The sequence below is a fragment of the Oncorhynchus masou genome, unplaced genomic scaffold (assembly GCF_036934945.1).
Source record: "Oncorhynchus masou masou isolate Uvic2021 unplaced genomic scaffold, UVic_Omas_1.1 unplaced_scaffold_3936, whole genome shotgun sequence".
Taxonomy (NCBI): domain Eukaryota; kingdom Metazoa; phylum Chordata; class Actinopteri; order Salmoniformes; family Salmonidae; genus Oncorhynchus; species Oncorhynchus masou.
The window spans coordinates 10001-33049 of NW_027010338.1; the positions used below are offsets into that span (position 1 = coordinate 10001).

The 23049-nt window shown below is 51.2% G+C and overlaps 1 long non-coding RNA gene across 1 annotated transcript; it reads left to right on the forward strand.

Annotated features, from left to right (window-relative positions):
- Positions 1 to 1472: 1472 nt before the first annotated feature.
- Positions 1473 to 18947, forward strand: LOC135534759 (uncharacterized). The gene is made up of 3 exons (XR_010454741.1): positions 1473 to 1672; positions 13980 to 14085; positions 18827 to 18947. It is a non-coding gene; the product is annotated as an uncharacterized LOC135534759 (long non-coding RNA).
- Positions 18948 to 23049: the final 4102 nt, after the last annotated feature.

The following is a 23049-nucleotide window of genomic DNA, read 5'->3' on the forward strand; positions in this document are numbered from 1 at the left end:
GTCTCTCTCTGTTTCTCTCTGTCTCTCTCTGTTTCTCTCTGTCTCTCTCTGTTTCTCTCTGTCTCTCTTTGTCTCTCTCTGTCTCTCTTTGTCTCTCTTTGTCTCTCTCTCTCTCTGTGTCTCTTTCTGTCTCTGTCTCTCACGCTCTCTCTCTGTCTCTCTGTCTCTCTCTGTCTCTCTCTGTTTCTCTCTGTCTCTCTCTGTTTCTCTCTGTCTCTCTCTGTTTCTCTCTGTCTCTCTTTGTCTCTCTCTGTCTCTCTCTCTCTCTGTCTCTCTGTCTCTCTCTGTCTCTCTCTGTTTCTCTCTGTCTCTCTCTGTCTCTCTCTGTTTCTCTCTGTCTCTCTTTGTCTCTCTCTGTCTCTCTTTGTCTCTCTCTCTCTCTCTGTGTCTCTTTCTGTCTCTCTCTGTCTCTCACGCTCTCTCTCTGTCTCTCTCTGTTTTCTCTCTGTCTCTCTCTGTTTCTCTCTGTCTCTCTCTGTTTCTCTCTGTTTCTCTCTGTCTCTCTTTGTCTCTCTCTGTCTCTGTCTCTCTCTGTCTCTCTCTGTCTCTCTGTTTCTCTCTGTCTCTCTTTGCCCTCTCTGCCTCTCTCTGTCTCTCTCTGTCTCTCTCTGCCTCTCTGTCTCTCTGTCTGTCTGTCTCTCTCTCTCTCTCTCTCTCTCTCTCTCTCTCTCTCTCTTCTGTTCTTATGGCTCTCTTGCCATTGTGGGCCCATCAGGAGGAGAGGAGACATTCTCCCCAGACAGAGTCATTCCGCTCATTATCCTTGAGGTTATGTATGGTCCACATCCAGCTCCTCCTCTAGGCACCGTGCTATACAGAGCGACTCTCCATCCTCGCTGTTGTTGCTTTATTAGGCTCTGGCCACGTCATCGAGGATGCGGTGTCTCGTTGGAACGTGGCCCGTGGTGTTTGAGAAACTCAGGGAAATTAAAGGAAGTAAATCTAAATAAATAGATGTCCTAAACGAGGTGGAGTCTGCTTGTCCTCGAGACCGTACCTCATGGGTTTGGAACCGGTCCACCGGGATAGGGGGTGGAGGGGAAACAGATGGAGGGGGGGAGGGGGGGGGCAAAATGAAATGTAATTTGCAGTGTCCTTGGGTTTTTAATAGATTAAAAGCTTTAGGAATGATTGGATCACTCATTATAAATGCATGATGTGTGCTCTGTAAAGCGCTGAGGCTGACTGTGTGGAACTGTTTTTCCTGCGCTGGATTGGATTAGCATTGTATCAGAGAGAGAGAGAGAGAGAGAGAGAGAGAGAGATGTACAGATAGATGGACGGACGGACGGACGGGCGGGCAGACTGAGGGCGAGGTTACAACAGGGACACAGCAGGGTCTTATTGGACTTTAAATACTGTGTTGCTTCCTGTCTGTCTGCCTGCCTGTCTGTCTGTCTGTCTGTCTGTCTGTCTGTCTGTCTGTTTGCATGTGCTTTTATAGAAGGTGCTGAGAATATAATAAAATAGAATAGATGAACATAGAATAGAGGAGACTAGAGTAGAGCAGAATAGAATAAAATAGAATAGATGAACAGACAATAGAGGAGACGAGAGTAGAGCAGAATAGAAGCACAGAGCGCCTGACAGAAGAATCCTCATGTTTCTTCTTCCTCTTCCTCCCTCAGGTACGACATCTGCACGTACAAGAACAAACCCTGTGGGACTCTAGGTGAGTGGCTCTACGTTCTGCTCTCTCTTCTACTCTGTTCTGTAGTCTGGAGGCAAGGGGAGACAGCTCAGAGAGACCAGGTGGGGTATACTGTCGGCAGGGCAGGGTACAGACAGGGCAGGGTACAGACAGGGTTAGGTACAGACAGGGCAGGGGTACAGACGGGGTTAGGTACAGACAGGGTTAGGTACAGACAGGGCAGGGTACAGACAGGGTTAGGTCCAGGCAGGGCAGGGTACAGACAGGGTTAGGTCCAGGCAGGGTTAGGTCCAGGCAGGGTTAGGTCCAGGCAGGGTTAGGTCCAGGCAGGGTTAGGTCTAGGCAGGGTTAGGTCCAGACAGGGTTAGGTCCAGGCAGGCAGGGCAGGGTACAGACAGGGTTAGGTCCAGACAGGGTTAGGTCCAGACAGGGTTAGGTCCAGACAGGGTTAGGTCCAGGCAGGGTTAGGTACAGACAGGGCAGGGTACAGACAGGGTTAGGTCCAGACATGGCAGGGTACAGACAGGGTTAGGTCCAGACAGGGTTAGGTACAGACAGGGTTAGGTTAAGACAGGGCAGGGTCCAGACAGGGTTAGGTCCAGACAGGGTTAGGTTAAGACAGGGCAGGGTACAGACAGGGTTAGGTCCAGACAGGGTTAGGTTAAGACAGGGCAGGGTACAGACAGGGTTAGGTCCAGACAGGGTTAGGTCCAGACATGGCAGGATGGTGGTAGGGCAGGTTACAGACAGGGTTAGGTCAAGGCAGGGTTAGGTACAGACAGGGTTAGGACCAGGCAGGGCAGGGTACAGACAGGGTTAGGTCCAGGCATGTTAGGGTAGTGGTAGGGCAGGGTACAGACAGGGCAGGGTACAGACAGGGTTAGGTCTAGGCAGGGCAGGGTACAGGCAGGGTTAGGTACAGACAGAGCAGGGTACAGACAGGGTTAGGTCTAGGCAGGCAGGGTACAGACAGGGTTAGGTACAGACAGAGCAGGGTACAGACAGGGTTAGGTCCAGACAGGGTTAGGTCCAGACAGGGTTAGGTCCAGACAGGGTTAGGTCCAGGCAGGGCAGGGTGCAGAAAGGGTTAGGTCCAGGCAGGGCAGGGTACAGACAGGGTTAGGTCCAGACAGGGTTAGGTCCAGACTTGGCAGGGTAGTGGTAGGGCAGGGTACAGACAGGGATAGGTCCAGGCATGGCAGGGTAGTGGTAGGGCAGGGTACAGACAGGGTTAGGTCCAGGCAGGGTTAGGTACAGACATGGTTAGGTCCAGGCAGGGCAGGGTACAGACAGGGTTAGGTCCAGGCATGGCAGGGTAGTGGTAGGGCAGGGTGCAGACAGGGCAGGGTACAGACAGGGTTAGGTCCAGGCAGGGCAGGGTAGTGGCAGGGCAGGGTACAGACAGGGTTAGGTACAGACAGAGCAGGGTACAGACAGGGTTAGGTACAGACAGGGTTAGGTCCAGGCAGGGTTAGGATCAGACAGGGTTAGGTCCAGGCAGGGCAGGGTACAGAAAGGGTTAGGTCCAGGCAGGGCAGGGTACAGACAGGGTTAGGTCCAGACAGGGTTAGATACAGACAGGGTTAGGTACAGACAGGGTTAGGTCCAGGGCAGGGCAGGGGGTAAAAGGCAGGGCAGTAGTGGCAGGGAGGTAGTGGTAGGGCAGGGGTGGCAGAGGCAGGGCAGTGGCAGGGGCAGGGAGTAGCAGGTCAGGGTAGTGGTAGGGCAGGGGTGGCAGGGCAGTGGTAGGGCAGGGTAGTGGTAGGGCAGGGTAGTGGCAGGGCAGGGTAGTGGCAGGGCAGATTAGTGGTAGGGGCAGGGTATTGGTAGGGCAGGGTAGTGGCAGGACAGGGTAGTAAAGGCAGGGCAGAGTAGTGGCAGGGGAAGGGTAGTGGTAGGGAAGGGTAGTGGCAGGGAAGGGTAGTGGCAGGGCAGGGTAATGGTGGGAAGGGTAGTGGCAGGTCAGGGTAGTGGTAGTAATGGCAGGGAAGGGTAGTGGCAGGGAAGGGTAGTGGTAGGGCAGGGAAGGGTAGTGGTAGGGAAGGGTAGTGGCAGGGCAGGGTAGTGGCAGGGCAGGGTAGTAGGGCAATGGCAGGGCAGGGTAATGGTAGGGAAGGAAGTGGCAAGGGTAGTGGTAGGGAAGGGTAGGGAAGGGTAGAGGCAGGGCAGGGTAGTGGTAGGGCAGGGTAGTGGCAGGGAAGGGTAGTGGCAGGGTAGTGGCAGGGCAGGGTAATGGTATGGTAGTGGCAGGAAGGGTAGTGGCAGGGGCAGGGAAGGGTAATGGCAGGGCAGGGTGGTAGGGAGGGGTGGGGCAGGGTAGTGGTAGGGCAGGGTAGTGGCAGGGCAGGGTAGTGGTAGGGCAGTGGAAGGGTAGTGGCAGGGCAGGGTAGTGGCAGGGCAGGGTAGTGGCAGGGCAGGGGTAATGGGGTAAGGAGAGGCAGGGCAGGGTAGTGGCAGGGCAGGGTAGTGGCAGGGCAGGGTAATGGCAGGGCAGGGTAATGGTAGGGAAGGGTAGTGGCAGGGCAGGGTAGTGGTAGGGCAGGGTAGTGGCAGGGAAGGGTAGTGGCAGGGAAGATTAGTGGTAGGGCAGGGTAATTGGTAGGGCAGGGAAGGGTAGTGGCAGGGCAGGGTAGTGGCAGGGCAGGGTAGTGGCAGGGCAGGGTAATGGTAGGGAAGGGTAGTGGCAGGGAAGGCAGGGTAATGGCAGGGAAGGGTAGTGGCAGGGCAGGGTAGTGGCAGGGCAGGGTAGGCAGGGCAGGGTAATGGCAGGGAAGGGTAGTGGCAGGGAAGGGCAGGGTAGTGGCAGGGCAGGGTAGTGGTGGCAGGGGCAGGGTAGGAAGGGCAGGGTGGCAGGGCAGGGTAGAGGGCAGGGCAGGGTAGTGGCAGTGGAAGGGGGTAGTGGCAGGGCAGGGTAGTGGCAGGCAGGGTAATGGTAGGGAAGGGTAGTGGCAGGGCAGGGTAGTGGCAGGGCAGGGTAGTGGCAGGGCAGGGTATGGCAGGGCAGGGAAGGGTAGTGGCAGGGAAGGGTAGTGGTAGGGGAAGGGTAGTGGCAGGGAAGGGGTAGTGGTGGCAGGGCAGGGTAATGGCAGGGAAGGGTAGTGGCAGGGAAGGGAAGGGTAGTGGTAGGGCAGGGCAGGGTAGTGGGCAGGGAAGGGTAGTGGCAGGGCAGGGTAGAGGGCAGGGCAGGGTAGTGGCAGGGAAGGGTAGTGGCAGGGCAGGGTAGTGGCAAGGGCAGGGTAGTGGCAGGGCAGGGTAGTGGCAGGGCAGGGTAGTGGCAGGGAAAGGGTAGTGGCAGGGCAGGGTAGTGGCAGGGCAGGGTAGTGGCAGGGAAGGGTAGTGGCAGGGAAGGGTAGTGGCAGGGCAGGGTAGTGGCAGGGCAGGTAGTGGCAGGGTAGTGGCAGGGCAGGGTAGTGGCAGGGAAGGGGGTAGTGGCAGGGCAGGGTAGTGGCAGGGCAGGGTAGTGGCAGGGGAAGAGTAGTGGCAGGGCAGGGTAGTGAGTAGTGGCAGGGCAGGGTAATGGTAGGGAAGGGTAGTGGCAGGGAAGGGTAGTGGCAGGGTAGTGGCAGGGAAGGGTACAGGCGTGGTAACGTCCAAGTGCACTTGACTGTGTCCTTCTACCAATATAGCTCAAATAATGTGGCTATTTATATGTTCATATGGTCTCTTTTCTTCCTGGTACAGTACTTTAAGGACACTGGGTTCCAGTCCTTTTCCCCAGGGTTTGGTTTGGCATGTTGTGTCTCCACTGTGACAGGAACTGTGGCAAACTTAAAAACCTAAACTTACAAACTTGTTAAGCTTCTGTAACCAAGCTCAGAGAGTCAACGAGAGAGAGAGAGAGAGAGAGAGAGAGAGGTAGAGAGAGAGAGAGAGGGGGGGGTTAGATAGGGAGAGAGAGAGAGAGGGGGGGGGGTTTAGATAGGGAGAGAGAGAGAGAGATACAGAGAGATAGAGAGAGAGAGAGAGAGGGGGGTTTAGATAGGGGAGAGAGAGAGGTTTAGATAGGGAGAGAGAGAGAGGGGGAGAGGGAGAGGGGAGGGAGAGAGAGGGAGGGAGGGAGAGAGAGAGAGAGAGGGGGAGGTTTAGATAGGGGGAGAGAGAGAGAGTTTTAGATAGGGGGAGAGAGGGGAGAGAGAGAGAGAGAGGGGGGAGCAGGAGAACACACTGTAAGAGAACGTGAGCGAGAGAAAAGAGAGGTGGTGGTTGTGGATAAAGGATGGCAGGGTGTGTCAGCCCCCTCCCTCTTCTGATGGTGCAGAGCCCCTGCAGGCACCACAGTATATCTTGGAGGTAATATTGGGACTCTGGGGGTTGACAGATTGACCGCATTTGTCACATTCCCCCCATCGCCTTAATTGCGCCGGCATCTGCTTGGCTTTCTCATTCTCTCTCACTCACTCCCTCCTCTCCTCCTCTCTCCTCTCCTTTTCCTCCATTTCTCTTCTCCCCTACCTCCTCCTTCTCCCTCTCCCTTTCCTCCCTTGCTCATCCCTCTCATTCTTCTCATTCCTCTCCCTTTCTCCTCTCCTCTCAACGCTCTCCTCCTCCTCAACCTTCTCCCCTCTCCTCCTCTCTTCTCTTCCTTCCCCTCCTCTCTTCCTTCTCCTCTTCTCTCAACCCTCTCCTCCTCTCCCTTTGTCCTCCCCTCTCAACCGTTCTCCCCTCTCCCCTCCTCCTCTCCTCCCGTTAATATCAGGGGTCATGCTACAGGTCAGCTCTTGGGCCCTTGGGTCTTTAGGTAATCTGGGTGGGAGATAATACTGAGCCAACCCCACTTCTGAGTGTTATGTGAAACCCTGTAGATGCAATCTGTGAGGAATGGTCCCCTCTTCTCTTTCTATCTGACCTGTTACCCTCTGGGGAGACAGAGACACCTGGATGGTGGAAAAGGCTTTACACACACACACACACACACACACACACACACACACACACACACACACACACACACACACACACACACACACACACACACACTAACTAACTAACTTCCGGCGCCGACAGAGATGGCCGCCTCGCCGCGTTCCTAGGAAACTATGCAGTTTTTGTTTTTTACGTGTTATTTCTTACATTAGTACCCCAGGTCATCTTAGGTTTCATTACATACAGTCGAGAAGAACTACTGTATATAAGATCAGTGTCAACTCACCATCAGTACGACCAAGAATATGTTTTTCGCGACGCGGATCCTGTGTTCTGCCTTACAAACAGGACAACGGAATGGATCGCATGCAGCGACCCCAAAAACGACTCAGAAAAAGAGGGAAACGAGGCGGTCTTCTGGTCAGACTCCGGAGACGGGCACACCGTGCACCACTTCCCTAGCATTCTTCTTGCCAATGTCCAGTCTCTTGACAACAAGGTTGATGAAATCCGAGCAAGGGTAGCATTCCAGAGGGACATCAGAGACTGTAACGTTCTGTGCTTCACGGAAACATGGCTCACTGGAGAGACGCTATCCGAAGCGGTGCAGCCAACGGGTTTCTTCACGCATCGTGCTGACAGAAACAAACACCTTTCTGGTAAGAAGAGGGGTGGGGGTGTATGCCTTATGGCTAACGAGGCATGGTGCGATGAAAGAAACATACAGGAACTCAAATCCTTCTGTTCACCTGATTTAGAATTCCTCACAATCAAATGTAGACCGCATTATCTACCAAGAGAATTCTCTTCGATTATAATCACAGCCGTATATATCCCCCCCAAGCAGACACATCGATGGCTCTGAACGAACTTTATTTAACTGGAAACCATTTATCCGGAGGCTGCATTCATTGTTGCTGGGGATTTTAACAAGGCTAATCTGAAAACAAGACTCCCTAAATTTTATCAGCATATCGATTGCGCAACCAGGGGTGGAAAAAACCTTGGATCACTGTTACTCTAACTTCCGCGACGCATATAAGGCCCTGCCCCGCCCCCCTTTCGGAAAAGCTGACCACGACTCCATTTTGCTGATACCTGCCTACAGACAAAAACTAAAACAAGAAGCTCCCACGCTGAGGTCTGTCCAACGCTGGTCCGACCAAGCTGACTCCACACTCCAAGACTGCTTCCATCACGTGGACTGGGACATGTTTCGTATTGCGTCAAATAACAACATTGACGAATACGCTGATTCGTGTGCGAGTTCATTAGAACGTGCGTTGAAGATGTCGTTCCCATAGCAACGATTAAAACATTCCCTAACCAGAAACCGTGGATTGATGGCAGCATTCGCGTGAAACTGAAAGCGCGAACCACTGCTTTTAATCAGGGCAAGGTGTCTGGTAACATGACCGAGTACAAACAGTGCAGCTATTCCCTCCGCAAGGCTATCAAACAAGCTAAGCGTCAGTACAGAGACAAAGTAGAATCTCAATTCAACGGCAGTCAGACGGCCTGCAACGGAAGTGCCACTGACTACGGCCTGCGGTCTCTCCTTCACTGCAGCCGAGGTGAGTAAAACATTTAAACGTGTTAACCCTCGCAAGGCTGCAGGCCCAGACGGCATCCCCAGCCGCGCCCTCAGAGCATGCGCAGACCAGCTGGCTGGTGTGTTTACGGACATATTCAATGAATCCCTATACCAGTCTGCTGTTCCCACATGCTTCAAGAGGGCCACCATTGTTCCTGTTCCCAAGAAAGCGAAGGTAACTGAGCTAAACGACTACCGCCCCGTAGCACTCACTTCCGTCATCATGAAGTGCTTTGAGAGACTAGTCAAGGACCATATCACCTCCACCCTACCTGACACCCTAGACCCACTCCAATTTGCTTACCGCCCAAATAGGTCCACAGACGATGCAATCTCAACCACACTGCACACTGCCCTAACCCATCTGGACAAGAGGAATACCTATGTGAGAATGCTGTTCATCGACTACAGCTCGGCATTGAGACCCTGGGTCGAGACCCTGGGTCTCGACCCCGCCCTGTGCAACTGGGTACTGGACTTCCTGACGGGCCACCCCCAGGTGGTGAGGGCTGATCCTCAACACTGGGGCCCCACAAGGGTGCGTTCTGAGCCCTCTCCTGTACTCCCTGTTCACCCACGACTGCGTGGCCACGCACGCCTCCAACTCAATCATCAAGTTTGCGGACGACACAACAGTGGTAGGCTTGATTACTAACAACGGACGAGACGGCCTACAGGGAGGAGGTGAGGGCCCTCGGAGTGTGGTGTCAGGAAAATAACCTCACACTCAACGTCAACAAAACTAAGGAGATGATTGTGGACTTCAGGAAACAGCAGAGGGAACACCCACCTATCCACATCGATGGAATAGTAGTGGAGAGTAGCAAGTTTTAAGTTCCTTGGCATACACATCACAGACAAACTGAATTGGTCCACTCACACAGACAGCATCGTGAAGAAGGCGCAGCAGCGCCTCTTCAACCTCAGGAGGCTGAAGAAATTTGGCTTGTCACCAAAAGCACTCACAAACTTCTACAGATGCAGAATCGAGAGCATCCTGGCGCGCTGTATCACCGCCTGGTACGGCAACTGCTCCGCCCTCAACCGTAAGGCTCTCCAGAGGGTAGTGAGGTCTGCACAATGCATCACCGGGGCAAACCCCTGCCCTCCAGGACACCTACACCACCCGATGTTACAGGAAGGCCATAAAGATCATCAAGGACATCAACCACCCGAGCCACTGCCTGTTCACCCCGCTATCATCCAGAAGGCGAGGTCAGTACAGGTGCATCAAAGCTGGGACCGAGAGACTGAAAAACAGCTTCTATCTCAAGGCCATCAGACTGTTAAACAGCACCACTAACATTGAGTGGCTGCTGCCAACACACTGACACTGACTCAACTCCAGCCACTTTAATAATGGGAATTGATGGGAAATGATGTAAATATATCACTAGCCACTTTAAACAATGCTACCTTATATAATGTTACTTACCCTACATTATTCATCTCATATGCATACGGATATACTGTACTCTATATCATCGACTGCATCCTTATGTAATACATGTATCACTAGCCACTTTAACTATGCCACTTTGTTTACATACTCATCTCATATGTATATACTGTACTCGATACCATCTACTGTATCTTGCCTATGCTGCTCTGTACCATCACTCATTTATATATCCTTATGTACATATTCTTTATCCCCTTACACTGTGTATAAGACAGTAGTTTATTAATTGTTAGTTAGATTACTTGTTGGTTATTACTGCATTGTCGAACTAGAAGCACAAGCATTTCGCTACACTCGCATTAACATCTGCTACCCATGTGTATGTGACAAATAAAATTTGATTTGATTTGACACACACACACACACACACACACTCTCTCCTCCTCTCTCAACCTTCTCCTCCTCCTCTCAACTCTCTCCTCTTCTCAACACTATCCTTCTCTCACCCTCTCTTCCTCAACCCTTCCTCTCTCAACCCTCCCTCCCATCTCCCAAACCCTCTCAACTCTTCTTCTCAACCATTTCATCTCCTCCTCTCAACACTCCTCCTCTCTCAACACTATCTCTCAACCCTCTCCTTCTCTCAACCCTCTCCTTCTCTCAACCCTCTCCTCTTCTCTCAACCCTCCTTCCTCAACCCTCTCCCAACCCTCCCTCTCCCAACCCCCTCCTCTCCCAACCCTCCCCTCCTCTCCCAACCTCTCCTCTTCTCTCAACCCTCCCTCCCTCTCCCAACCCTCCCCTCTTCTCCCAACCCTCCCCTCTTCTCCCAACCCTCCCCCTCCTCTCCCAACCCTCTCCTTCTCTCAACCCTCTCCTTCTCTCAACCCCTCTCAACCCTCTTCTCTCCCAACCCCCTCTCCCCATTTCCTCCTCTCAACCTCTCCCTCCTCCCTCCCCAACCTTCTCCTCTCTTTCTCAACCATTCCTCCTCTCAACACTCTCCTTCTCTCAACCCTCTCCTCCTCTCAACTCTCTCCTCTTCTCAACCCTCTCCCTCCTTTCTCAACCCTCTCCTCCACCTCCTCCTCACTCTCCTTCTCTCAACCTCTCCTCTCCTCAACTCCTCTCAACACTCTCCTTCTCTCAACCCTCTCCTCTCAACCATCTCCTCCCCTCTCAACACTCTCCTTCTCTCAACCTCATCTCCTCTCAACTCTCAACACTCTTCTCTCAACCCTCTCTCAACATCTCCTCCTTCTCCTTCTCTCAACCCTCTCCTTCCCTCAACTCTCAACACTCTCCTCCTCTCTCAACCCCTTCTCCTCTCCTCCCCTCCTCCTCTCAACCCTCTCCTCTCAACCCTCTCCTCCTCACAACCCTCTCTTCTCAACCCTCTCCTCCTCTCCCTCTGTCCTCCCCTCTCAACCGCTCTCCCCCTCTTCTCCCGTTAATATCAGGGGTCATGCTACAGGTCAGCTCTTGGGCCCTTGGGTCTTTAGGTAATCTGGGTGGGAGATAATACTGAGCCAACCCCACTTCTGAGTGTTATGTGAAACCCTGTAGATGCAATCTGTGAGGATGCTCCTTCTATCTGACCTGTTACCCTCCGGGGGAGACAGAGACACCTGGATGGTGGAAATGGCTTCTCTCACTCACTCACTCACTCACTCACTCACTCACTCACCACTCACTCACTCACTCACTCATGCACGCACGCACGCATGCACGCACGCAAATAGCTTTACTCAGTGTTCTTTAACTCTCATCTCCTCTCCGTTCTCAAACATCCAGAATATGCATATTCTTTTCCCTTTGGAACTCCTCAGCAATGGTGAAAACATCTATATTTTTGAGGGTGGGGGGGGGGGAAGGAAAATGTTTTCTTAAATTCCCTTCCTTGGCTTGCATTACTAGGTGGTCCCTTGTTACTTGGAGTGAAATGTATAAATCCAAGCCTGTGTCTAGACATTTTCCAGCTCTGACTTTAGGTTGAAAAAAGTTCATGTCTAGCCAGTTGATGCTGAAGTCAGGTTCTGCTGGTGAGTCCAGCAGCGGCTCACACCCTATACCCTAAGTAGTGCACTAATATTGAGAGTCGACTCTCAACGCTCTTAGGGTACGTCCCAAGTGGCCTCCCAAATGGCACCCTATTTCCTGTATATTCATATACATATATAGGGAACAGGATGCCATTTGGTACACAGCCCGAGAGGGTTGACTTCTTATCTCATGCTGCTCTAACTTCAACACCAGGAGGTCAGAACTGAGGAATCCAGCTTTTATGGTCCTGACTCTTAAAATGTTACACCTTGACATGACCCCGTCTCTCTCGCTCTCTCTCTCTCTTTTTTTTTCTCTTTCTCTCTGTCTCTGTCTCTCTCCCTCTCTCTCTCTCTCTCCCGCTCCCCTCTCTCTCTCCTCTCTCTCTCTCTCTTTTTCTCTCTTTCTCTCTGTCTCTGTCTCTCTCTCCCTCTCTCTCTCTCCCGCTCCCCTCTCTCCTCTCTCTCTCTCTTTTTCTCTCTTTATCTCTTTCTCTGTCTCTCCCTCTCTCTCTCTCTCTCTCTCGCTCTCTCTCCTTTTCTCTCTTTCTCTCTCTCTCCCTTTCTCTCTTTCTCTCTCTCCTCTCTTTCTATCTCACTCTCTCTGCTCTCTCTTTCTCTCTCCTCTCTCTCTTTTTCTTTCTCTATCTCTCTTTTTTTTTCTCTCTCTCTCTCTTTCGCTCTCTCTCTCTCCTCTCTATCTTTTGTTTCTCTCTCTCTCTTTCGCTCTCTCTCTCGCTCTCTCTCCCTCTCTCTCTCTCTCTCCCGCTCCCCTCTCTCTCTCTCCTCTCTCTCTCTTTTTTTCTCTTTATCTCTTTCTCTGTCTCTCTCTCTCCCTCTCTCTCTCTTTGCCGCTCCCCTCTCTCTCCTCTCTCTCTCTCTCCTCTCTCTCTCTCTCTCTCTCTCTCTCTTGCTCTCTTTCTTTCGCTCTCTCCCTCGTCTTCTCCCTCCCTCCCCCTCTCTCCCTCTCGCTCTCTTTTTTCTCTCTTTATCTCTTTCTCTCTCTCTTTCTCTCTTTCTCTCTTCTCTCTCTCTCTCTCTCTCTCTCTCTCTCTGCTCCCCTCTCTCTCCTCTCTCTCTCTCTCTCTGTCTCTGTCTCTCTCTCCCTCTCTCTCTCTCTCTCTCCTGCTCCCCTCCCTCTCTCCTTTCTCTCTCTTTTTCTCTCTTTCTCTTTCGCTCTCTCTCTCGCTCTCTCTCTCCTCTCTCTCTCTCTCTCTCTCCCGCTTCCCTCTCTATCTCCTCTCTCTCTTTTTTCTCTCTCTGTCTCTCTCTCTCTCTCTCTCTCTCTCTGCCGCTCCCCTCTCTCCTCTCTCTCTCTCTCGCTCACTCTTTTTTCTCTCTTTCTCTTTGTCTCTGTCTCTCTCTGTCTCTGTCTCTCTCTCCCACTCTCTCTCTCTCTCTCCCGCTCCCCTCTCTCTCTCTCTCTCTCTTTCTCTCTTTCTCTCTGTCTCTGTCTCTCTCTCCCTCTCTCTCTCCTCCCCCGCTCCCTCTCTCCTCTCTCTCTCTCTTTTTCTCTCTTTATCTCTGTCTCTGTCTCTCTCCCTCTCTCTCTCTCCCGCTCCCCTCTCTCTCTCTCTCTCTCTCTTTTTTCTCTCTTTATCTCTTTCTCTGTCTCTCCCTCTCTCTCTCCTCTCTCTCACTCTCTCTTTTTTCTCTCTTTTTTTTCTCTCTCTCTCTCTCTCTCTCTCTCTCTCTCTCCCTCTCTCTCTCTCTGCCGCTCCCCTCTCTCTCCCTCTCTCTCTCTCTCTCTGTCTCTGTCTCTCTCCCTCTCTCTCTCTCTCTCCTGCTCCCCTCCCTCTCTCCTCTCTCTCTCTTTTTCTCTCTTTCTCTTTCGCTCTCTCTCTGCTCTCTCTCTCTCTCTCTCTCTCTCTCTCCCGCTCCCTCTCTATCTCCTCTCTCTCTCTCTCTCTTTTTCTCTCTCTGTCTCTCTCTCTCTCTCTCTCCTCTCTCTCTCTCTGCCGCTCCCTCTCTCTCTCTCTCTCTCGCTCACTCTCTTTTTCTCTCTTTCTCTTTGTCTCTGTCTCTCTCTCTCTCTGTCTCTGTCTCTCTCTCCCCTCTCTCTCTCTCTCTCCCGCTCCCCCTCTCTCCTCTCTCTCTTTTCTCTTTTCTCTCTGTCTCTGTCTCTCTCTCTCTCTCTCTCTCTCTCCCGCTCCCCTCCTCCTCTCTCTCTCTTTTTTCTCTCTTTATCTCTGTCTCTCTCCCTCTCTCTCTCACCCGCTCCCCTCTCTCTCTCTCTCTCTCTCTTTTTCTCTCTTTATCTCTTTCTCTGTCTCTCTCTCCCTCTCTCTCTCCTCTCTCTCACTCTCTCTCTTTTTCTCTCTCTTTTTTTCTCTCTCTCTCTCTCTCTCTCTCTCTCTCTCTCTCTCTCTCTCTCTCTCTCTCTCTCTCTCTCTCTCTCTCTCTCTCTCTGTGTATGTTTGTGTCCAGGCTTGGCGTCAGTAGCTGGGATGTGTGAGCCGGAGAGGAGTTGCAGCATCAATGAAGACATCGGCCTGGGTTCTGCTTTCACCATCGCTCACGAGATTGGCCACAAGTGAGTTTGCTCACATTTACTCAGAATCCTCGGCAAGGCTTTACTAAACACTGTTAACCCTTTCAGGCCTGTCCCTTATCCCCTCCACACAAGGCTTTTAAAACCATTTGTATGTCCCCAAATAATGTTCAGCCGGATGACAATATTCTCACAACAAAATATTTAACTACACCTGTGTATAATAATAATACATACATGCATACGATACATGCCCAAAAGTATGTGGACACCTGCTCGTCGAATACCTCATTCCAAAATAATAGGCTATAACAGCCTCCACTCTTCTGGGAAGGCTTTCCACTAGATGTTGCAACATTGCTGCGGCTGTGCTGGGTGGAGAGGAACCAGGCTGAGGGGTGGCCAGTCCATAACAGTATATAATTGTTTATGAACCTCGCTTTGTGAACGGGGCATTGTCATGATGAAACAAGGACCTTCCCAAAACTGTTGCCACAAAGGTGGAAGTACAGAATCGTCTAGAATATCATTGTATGCTATAGCGTTACGATTTCCCTTCACTGGAACGAAGGGGGCCTAGCCCAACCATGAAAAACAGCCCCAGACCATTATTCCTCCTCCACCAAACTTTACAGTTGGCACTTTGCATTCACGCAGGTAGCGTTCTCCTGGCGTCCACCAAACCCAGATTAGTCTGTCAGACTGCCAGGCGGTGAAGCGATTGATCAACGTGTTTCCACTGTTCTAGAGTTCAATTACAACGAGCTTTACTCCACTCCAGCCAACCTTTGCCATTGCGTATGGTGATCTTAGGCTTGTGTGCGGCTGCTCGGCCATGGAAACACATTTCACGAAGCTCCCGACAAACAGTTCTTGTGCTGACGCGCTACTCGCTTCAGCTTTCGCCGGTCCCGTTCTGTGAGCTTGTGTGGCTGGCGACTTCGCGGCTGAGCCATCGTTGCTTCTGGACGTTTCCACTGCACAGTAAGTGCACTTACAGTTGACCGTTGGCAGCTCTAGCAGGGCAGACATTTGACCAACTGACTTGTTGGAAAGGTGCCATCCTATGACGGTGCCACGTTGAGTCACTGTGCTCTTCAGTAAGGCCGTTCTACTGCCACTGTTTGTCTATGGAGATTGCATGGCGGTGTGCTCGATTTTATACACCTGTCAATAGCGGCTGTGGCTGAAATAGCCGAATCCACTAATTTGAAGGGGCTACTTTTGGCCATGTCGTGTATATTCCTACACAGAGAGAGTCTACTATTCTGGAAGAAGTACCAGAGCTTTGGGTCGGGTTGCCAAATCTGTCTGTGTGTAGCTACGCTCCCCTCTGCAGACACCCTGTACTGTATCTCTACATATTTGCTCATGCTAATGACAGTGTCCGCATACCTCCTGAATATAAATGTAAATAATGATGATGTATTGGTCTACGGTTCACAGAGATGGCCATTTCCTTTATTATGTCTCGAGTCTGCTTCTGTTGTGGGGCAGTTGTAAAAATAGTCCCTGCAAGGAGAGGATGTATGAATAAAAAAAAAATAAAAGAAATGTTGCGACACGGTTTCAGGACGGCTGATTTATTTCCAGAGTAGGGTAAAATGTCATAAACGCCAGGCTTAGAAAAACAGTCCGGGGCCTTGCGATGTGGTTGGTTTGTTATATACATTACATACTGATTTGTGCTTTTGGACGGTCAGGAAAAGTAAGCCTCGGCTTCCTGCCGTAACGCAAGCTTTTCTTTCGTTGCGATATTCCGACAGACAATGTTTTGGGAAGAAAAAAATGTGAATTGTTCAAATGATTTATATGCAGCCAGTCCAGTGTTCAGTCAGAAATTGAATAGTTGGGCAGCAGAAGGCAGCCTTTCTTTCTGTTAAGGAGGTTTAGGGGGAGGGTGAATTGAGTGTGGGTTGAACCTCTTTTTACATCTCTCTCTCTGTCTTTTTCTCTCTCTCTCTCTCTCTCTCTCTCTCTCTCTCTCTCTCTCTCTCTCTCTCTCTCTCTCTCTCTCTCTCTCTCTCTCTCTCTCTCTCTCTCTCTGTCTTTCTCTCTCTCTCTGTCTTTCTCTCCCTCTCTCTGTCTTTCTCTCTCTCTCTGTCTTTCTCTCTCTCTCTCTCTCTCTCGCTCTCTCTCTCTGTCTTTCTCTCGCTCTCTGTCTCTGTCTTTCTCTCTCTCACTCTCTTCCTCTCCCGCTCTCCCTTTTCACTCTCTTTCCCCCTGTCTCATTGAGAACGTAGAGAGTTTGGCCCTGGTCTCTCCCCACCTCCCTCCTCCCGGGTCTGTAGCTGGCTGCATATACCTGACCGGTCTGGACTGTAGCTGGTGATTGATTGACAGACAGGCAGCATCAGGGTGGTGGTTAAAACCCTCTGGTTCCTTCAGCTCTCCAGACAGAGACTGACCCCTGACCTCTAGTCCCCTCTACACCAGATGTTACGGAGCCCTCTCTAACCATCCCATAGCCTTTCTACCTCTCTCTAACCATCCCATAGCATCTCTACCTCTCTCTAACCATCCCATAGCATCTCTACCTCTCTCTAACCATCCCATAGCCTTTCTACCTCTCTCTAACCATCCCATAGCATCTCTACCTCTCTCTAACCATCCCATAGCATCTCTACTCTCTCTAACCATCCCATAGCATCTCTACCTCTCTCTAACCATCCCATAGCCTTTCTACCTCTCTCTAACCATCCCATAGCCTTTCTACCTCTCTCTAACCATCCCATAGCATCTCTACCTCTCTCTAACCATCCCATAGCCTTTCTACCTCTCTCTAACCATCCCATAGCATCTCTACCTCTCTAACCATCCCATAGCCTCTCTACCTCTCTAACCACCCCATAGCATCTCTACCTCTCTCTAACCATCCCATAGCCTTTCTACCTCTCTCTAACCATCCCATAGCATCTCTACCTCTCTAACCATCCCATAGCCTCTCTACCTCTCTCTAACCACCCCATAGCATCTCTACCTCTCTCTAACCATCCCATAGCCTCTCTACCTCTCTCTAACCATCCCATAGCATCTCTACCTCTCTCTAACCATCCCATAGCCTCTCTACCTCTCTCTAACCACCCCATAGCATCTCTACCTCTCTCTAACCATCCCATAGCCTTTATACCTCTCTCTAACCACCCCATAGCATCTCTACCTCTCTCTAACCATCCCATAGCATCTCTACCTCTCTCTAACCATCCCATAGCCTCTCTACCTCTCTCTAACCATCCCATAACCTCTCTACTTCTCTCTAACCATCCCATAGCCTCTCTACCTCTCTCTAACCATCTCATAGCCTCTTTACCTCTCTCTCACCATCCCATAGCCTCTCTACCTCTCTCTAACCATCCCATAGCCTCTCTACCTCTCTCTAACCATCCCATAACCTCTCTACTTCTCTCTAACCATCCCATAGCCTCTCTACCTCTCTCTAACCATCCCATAGCCTCTCTACCTCTCTCTAACCATCCCATAGCCTCTCTACCTCTCTCTAACCATCCCATAGCCTCTCTACCTCTCTCTAACCACCCCATAGCCTCTCTACCTCTCTCTCACCATCCCATAGCCTCTCTACCTCTCTCTCACCATCCCATAGCCTCTTTACCTCTCTCTCACCATCCCATAGCCTCTCTACCTCTCTCTAACCACCCCATAGCATCTCTACCTCTCTCTAACCATCCCATAGCCTCTCTACCTCTCTCTAACCATCCCATAGCCTCTCTACCTCTCTCTAACCATCCCATAGCCTCTCTCTCTAACCATCCCATAGCCTCTCTACCTCTCTCTAACCATCCCATAGCCCTCTCTACCTCTCTCTCACCATCCCATAGCCTCTCTACTCTCTCTAACCATCCCATAGCCTCTCTACCTCTCTCTAACCATCCCATAGCCTCTCTACCTCTCTCTAACCATCCCATAGCCTCTCTACCTCTCTCTAACCATCCCATAGCCTCTCTACCCTCTCTAACCATCCCATAGCCTCTCTACCTCTCTCTAACTATCCCATAGCCTCTCTACCTCTCTCTCACCCTCTCAAAGCCTAGAGATGAGGTATAAAATAATGTAAAGGTAGAGATTCATTCTTTCAGAGGTACCTAAACATTTCAGCCAAACCTCAAGGAAGAATCTGTTTGACTGATTCCCGCACATCACCCGCAGTATTTGAATCGATCTGACTGATTCACACACATCACCCGTAGTATTAGAATCTATGACTGATTCACACACATCACCCACAGTATTAGAATATATCTGACTGATTCACACACATCACCTGCAGTATTAGAATATATCTGACTGATTCACACACATCACCCGCAGTATTAGAATATATCTGACGGATTCACACACATCACCCGCAATATTAGAATCTATCTGACAGATTCACACACATCACCCACAGTATTAGAATCTATCTGACAGATTCACACACATCACCCACAGTATTAGAATCTATCTGACAGATTCACACACATCACCCGCAGTATTAGAATCTATCTGACTGATTCACACACCTCACCCGCAGTATTAGAATCTATGACTGATTTACACACATCACCTGCAGTAGATTTCTCCCTCCATGACACCACCAATCTCCCTTTGAATGGGATGTTGAGCCAATCTGGGTAGAAGCTGACCTAAGGCACAGATCTAGGATCAGTTGATCCTCCCCCACTCCTTAACTTAACCTGCAACTGGCCTTAGATCACTGTCTTGATTCCATCTTACTCCGTGTTTTACCTGCCCTCCTCTCTGTCCTCCATTTTGTGTCTTACAGTTTCGGGATGAACCATGATGGAATAGGAAACTCATGTGGGACTAAAGGCCACGAGGCCGCCAAGCTGATGGCGGCCCACATCACAGCTAACACCAACCCCTTTTCCTGGTCGGCCTGCAGTAAGGACTATATCACCAGCTTCCTCGAGTAAGTGGAAGAGGGCACCGCCTATCTCAGTTTATTCCCAGTTAAAAACCACCTATTGAAACTCTTGTACATATCCTGAACCAACCAGAAACGTCCTGAGTAGGTGAAAAGACACGGATAGCCTTCCAGCCGTCCAAACATTGAGCCGGGGATTTGGGACAGACACAGAAATCCTACACTCGTCCTCCTCTTCAGAATCGCCTGTCTCTCCGTGCTTTGAATAACAGATAGGTTTGTTTTCTTGCCTCTGTAAAGAGGGATATTCTTCATTTATTTCAAATAGTGCCCCTCAGAACCGCAGATGATAACAGATAGAGTCTGGGTTTAGAAGTATTAAACAAATCCTCTCGTCAGACAGCGTCCATAGAAAACAAAGCAGCTTGGCCTTGAAGGCCCTCAACTTGTTAACCCAACGAATGGTTTTCAGCGTGCGTGTCGGGAGAACGATGGCCCTGGTTGTCAGAGCGTGCTCTCTGGTGAAAGCCTTCCCGAGTCGGGAGAGACGAGGAGAGGCGAGGAGAGGAGAGGAGAGACGAGGAGAGGAGAGACGAGGAGAGGAGAGACGAAGAGGAGAGGAGAGACGAGGAGAGGAGAGGAGAGACGAGGAGAGGAAAGGAGAGACGAGGAGAGGAGAGACGAGGAGAGGAGTGACGAGGAGAGGAGACGAGGAGAAGAGAGACGAGGAGAGGAGAGGAGAGACGAGGAGAGGAGAGACGAGGAGAGGAGAGGAGAGACGAGGAGAGGAGAGACGAGGAGAGGAGAGACGAGGAGAGGAGAGGAGAGACGAGGAGAGGAGAGGAGAGACGAGGAGAGGAGAGGAGAGACGAGGAGAGGAGAAACTAGGAGAGGAGAGGAGAGACGAGGAGAGGAGAGGAGAGACGAGGAGAGGAGAGACAAGGAGAGGAGAGGAGAGACGAGGAGAGGAGAGGAGAGACGAGGAGAGGAGAGACGAGGAGAGACGAGGAAAGACATTAGCTAGCAGCACCAAGTAGCATTGGCACATAGATGTAGACATATCACACGTACCAACTTCTCACAGTGCCACACAGCCTCGCTACGGTTTCTGGACATCCCCACGCTGGCCGTCTTTTCTCACGGTTGGATCACCTGAGAGTCTAGCCCTCTTTTCAGACCAAAGTGCAGAGAGGCTGAACATTTTTGCTCACATTGGCGTGACCCCCCCCCTGTTTTGTGCTGTTCCTTTTTCTTCTTCTCCTCGGAAATTCTGTTGTGGGTGAATTCGTCTTTGTGTCTTTTCCACTCTGCCTTTTCATTTGTGATGTCTTGCCTTTTGTCCTGGGAGGTTCTGCCTGTGAACTAGACGTTACCCTCCCGGGTTCTCTCCCTCCGGCAGTCTTTTGGATATGCCACACGTTTCTTCTCGCCAAGTAAACAACTTTGGCTGCGGCCTTGGCTTCTATACTGGGTTGCTGGTGCAATATGTGGCTGGTCGTTTGGGTTCTAAAGAATGGTTTATGAATGCAGACATAGTTCAAACACAGTTTACTCTGCGTGGTTCTCTTGCCAGTATGCCATAAATCAATAGTTCTGTAACTTTTAGCCTAGTTATATTCACAATAGATATACGACATGGAGTTCACTCCAATGTGGCCACCGGCCAAAAATGGTGCACTTTTCTATTGAAGCAATATCTAGGCCTCGATTCAATCCGTACGTTAGTCATAATCTGATTGAGCCGACATAGGCAGTGTTTAGTGTGAATGCAGAACCTTTGTAGCCGAAAAGGGGTGATCAGATTGAATCTCGACCCCAAGTCTTAAAATCACACGATTTCAATGTTCATTTCATCTCGTTAATATCTAGTCTTAACACGGCTGACCGAGGCGGGGGTTTAGGATCCGGCGATGCTTCCTCTTCTGATTTGAAGAGATTTCCTCTCTGACAGTGTAACGAACTTGGCTTTTCCCAGAGGACAGGAAGCTGCTTGGACTCTGTCAAGTAATACTTTTCTATATTTAAACATCAGACTATTTGATCTCTCCCCGAAGCAATAAACGGTGGAGTCTGCCCCAGACCTGGTTTGCCGGGGTGTGGGTTGATGTAGTGGGCCGGGAGGGTAGGTCTTAGGGGAGCTCAGCTGACCAGAGCTAGGCTCTCTCTGGTGAGACAGACCTCTCCAAGGAAAAGGATTATTCCACTACAGAGGAAAAGAGAGAGAGAGAGAGAGAGAGAGAGGGGAAGGGGAGGGAGAAAGAGAAAGGAGGGAGAAAGCAAGAGGAAATAGAGAGAAAGAGAGGGAAGGGGAGGGAGAAAGATAAAGGAGGGAGAAAGGAAGAGGGAGATAGAGAGAAAGAGAGAGGGGAAGGGGAGGGAGAAAGAGAAAGGAGGGAGAAAGGAAGAGGGAGATAGAGAGAAAGAGTAAAAGGGTCAATTGAAGAGGTGAAATGTTATACTACACAGGGCCTGAGCTCCAGTGTTCTTCCTCTCCTCTCCGGTTGGTGGACATGCTTTAGCTGAGTTGAGTATGGTTTCCTATTAGATGTGCTGTCTGATCATCTGGTGGGGGCCAAAGGCTCCTGGCTGCCTCTGGCCAATCTGCAAAGTACAGAGGAGATTATTTAACTTTGATTGTGGTGTTTTTGTGTTTTGAAATAATTTGATAGCTCACTTCAGTGTAGCTCCTACTGATGAGCAAAGTTGTAGTTAAAACGGTTAATTGGATCGGACTGTCCCAACATCTGATGAAGATGGAGAAGGAGACTACCGTTACACAGATCTCTAGTTCACTCCTAAAAAGAGGGATGCGTTCTCTCTCCCCCTCTGTTTCACTCTGTTCCCTCCTTCCTCTCTCTCCTCCGCTAGCTCCCCTCTCTTCACTCACTCAATCACTCAATCTCTCTCTCCCTCTCTCTCTCTCCCCCCTCTCCCCCTCTCTGCCCCTCTCTCTCTCTCCCTCTCTCCCTCTCTCTGTCTCTCTCTCTCTCTATGTCTCTCTCGCGCTCCCTCTCCCTCCCTCTCTCTCTGTCCCTCTCTCTCTGTCCCTCTCTCCCTCCCCCTCTCTCTCTCTCTCCCTCTCCCTCTCTCCCGTCTCCTCTCTCTCCGTCTCTCTCTCCCTCTCTCCCTCTCTCTCTCATCTCTCCTTCTCCCCTCTCTGTTCCTCTCTCTCTGTCCCTCCCCCTCTCTCTCTCTCTCTCTCTCTCCCTCTCCCTCTCTCCGTCTTTCTCTCTCCGTCTCTCTCTCTCCCTCTCTCCCTCTGTCTCTCTCCCTCGCTCCCTCTGTCTCTCTCCCTCTCCCTCTCTCCCTCTCTCTCTCATCTCTCCTTCTCCCTCTCTCTGTCCCTCTCTCTCTGTCCCTCCCTCCCCCTCTCTCTCTCTCTCTCTCTCTCTCTCTCTCTCTCCCTCTCTCCGTCTCTCTCTCTCCGTCTCTCTCTCTCCATCTCTCTCTCTCCGTCTCTCTCCCTCTGTCTCTCTCTCTCCGTCTCTCTCTCTCCCTCTCTCCCTCTGTCTCTCTCCCTCTCCCTCTCTCATCTCTCCTTCTCCCTCTCTCTGTCCCTCTCTCTCTGTCCCTCCCTCCCCCCCTCTCTCTCTCTCCCTCTCCCTCTCTCCGTCTCTCTCTCTCCGTCTCTCTCTCTCCCTCTCTCTCTCTCCCTCTCTCCCTCTGTCTCTCCCTCTCTCCCTCTCCCCTCTCCTCTCTCCCTCTGTCTCTCTCCCTCTCTCCCTCTCCCTCTCTCCCTCTCTCTCTCATCTCTCCTTCTCCCTCTCTCTGTCCCTCTCTCTCTGTCCTCCTCCCCCTCTCTCTCTCTCTCTCTCTCTCTCTCTCTCTCCCTCTCTCCGTCTCTCTCTCTCCGTCTCTCTCTCTCCATCTCTCTCTCTCCGTCTCTCTCCCTCTGTCTCTCTCTCTCCGTCTCTCTCTCTCCCTCTCTCCCTCTGTCTCTCTCCCTCTCCCTCTCTCCCTCTCTCCCTCTCTCCCTCTCTCTCTCATCTCTCCTTCTCCCTCTCTCTGTCCCTCTCTCTCTGTCCCTCCCTCCCCCCCTCTCTCTCTCTCCCTCTCCCTCTCTCCGTCTCTCTCTCTCCGTCTCTCTCTCTCCCTCTCTCCCTCTCTCCCTCTCTCCCTCT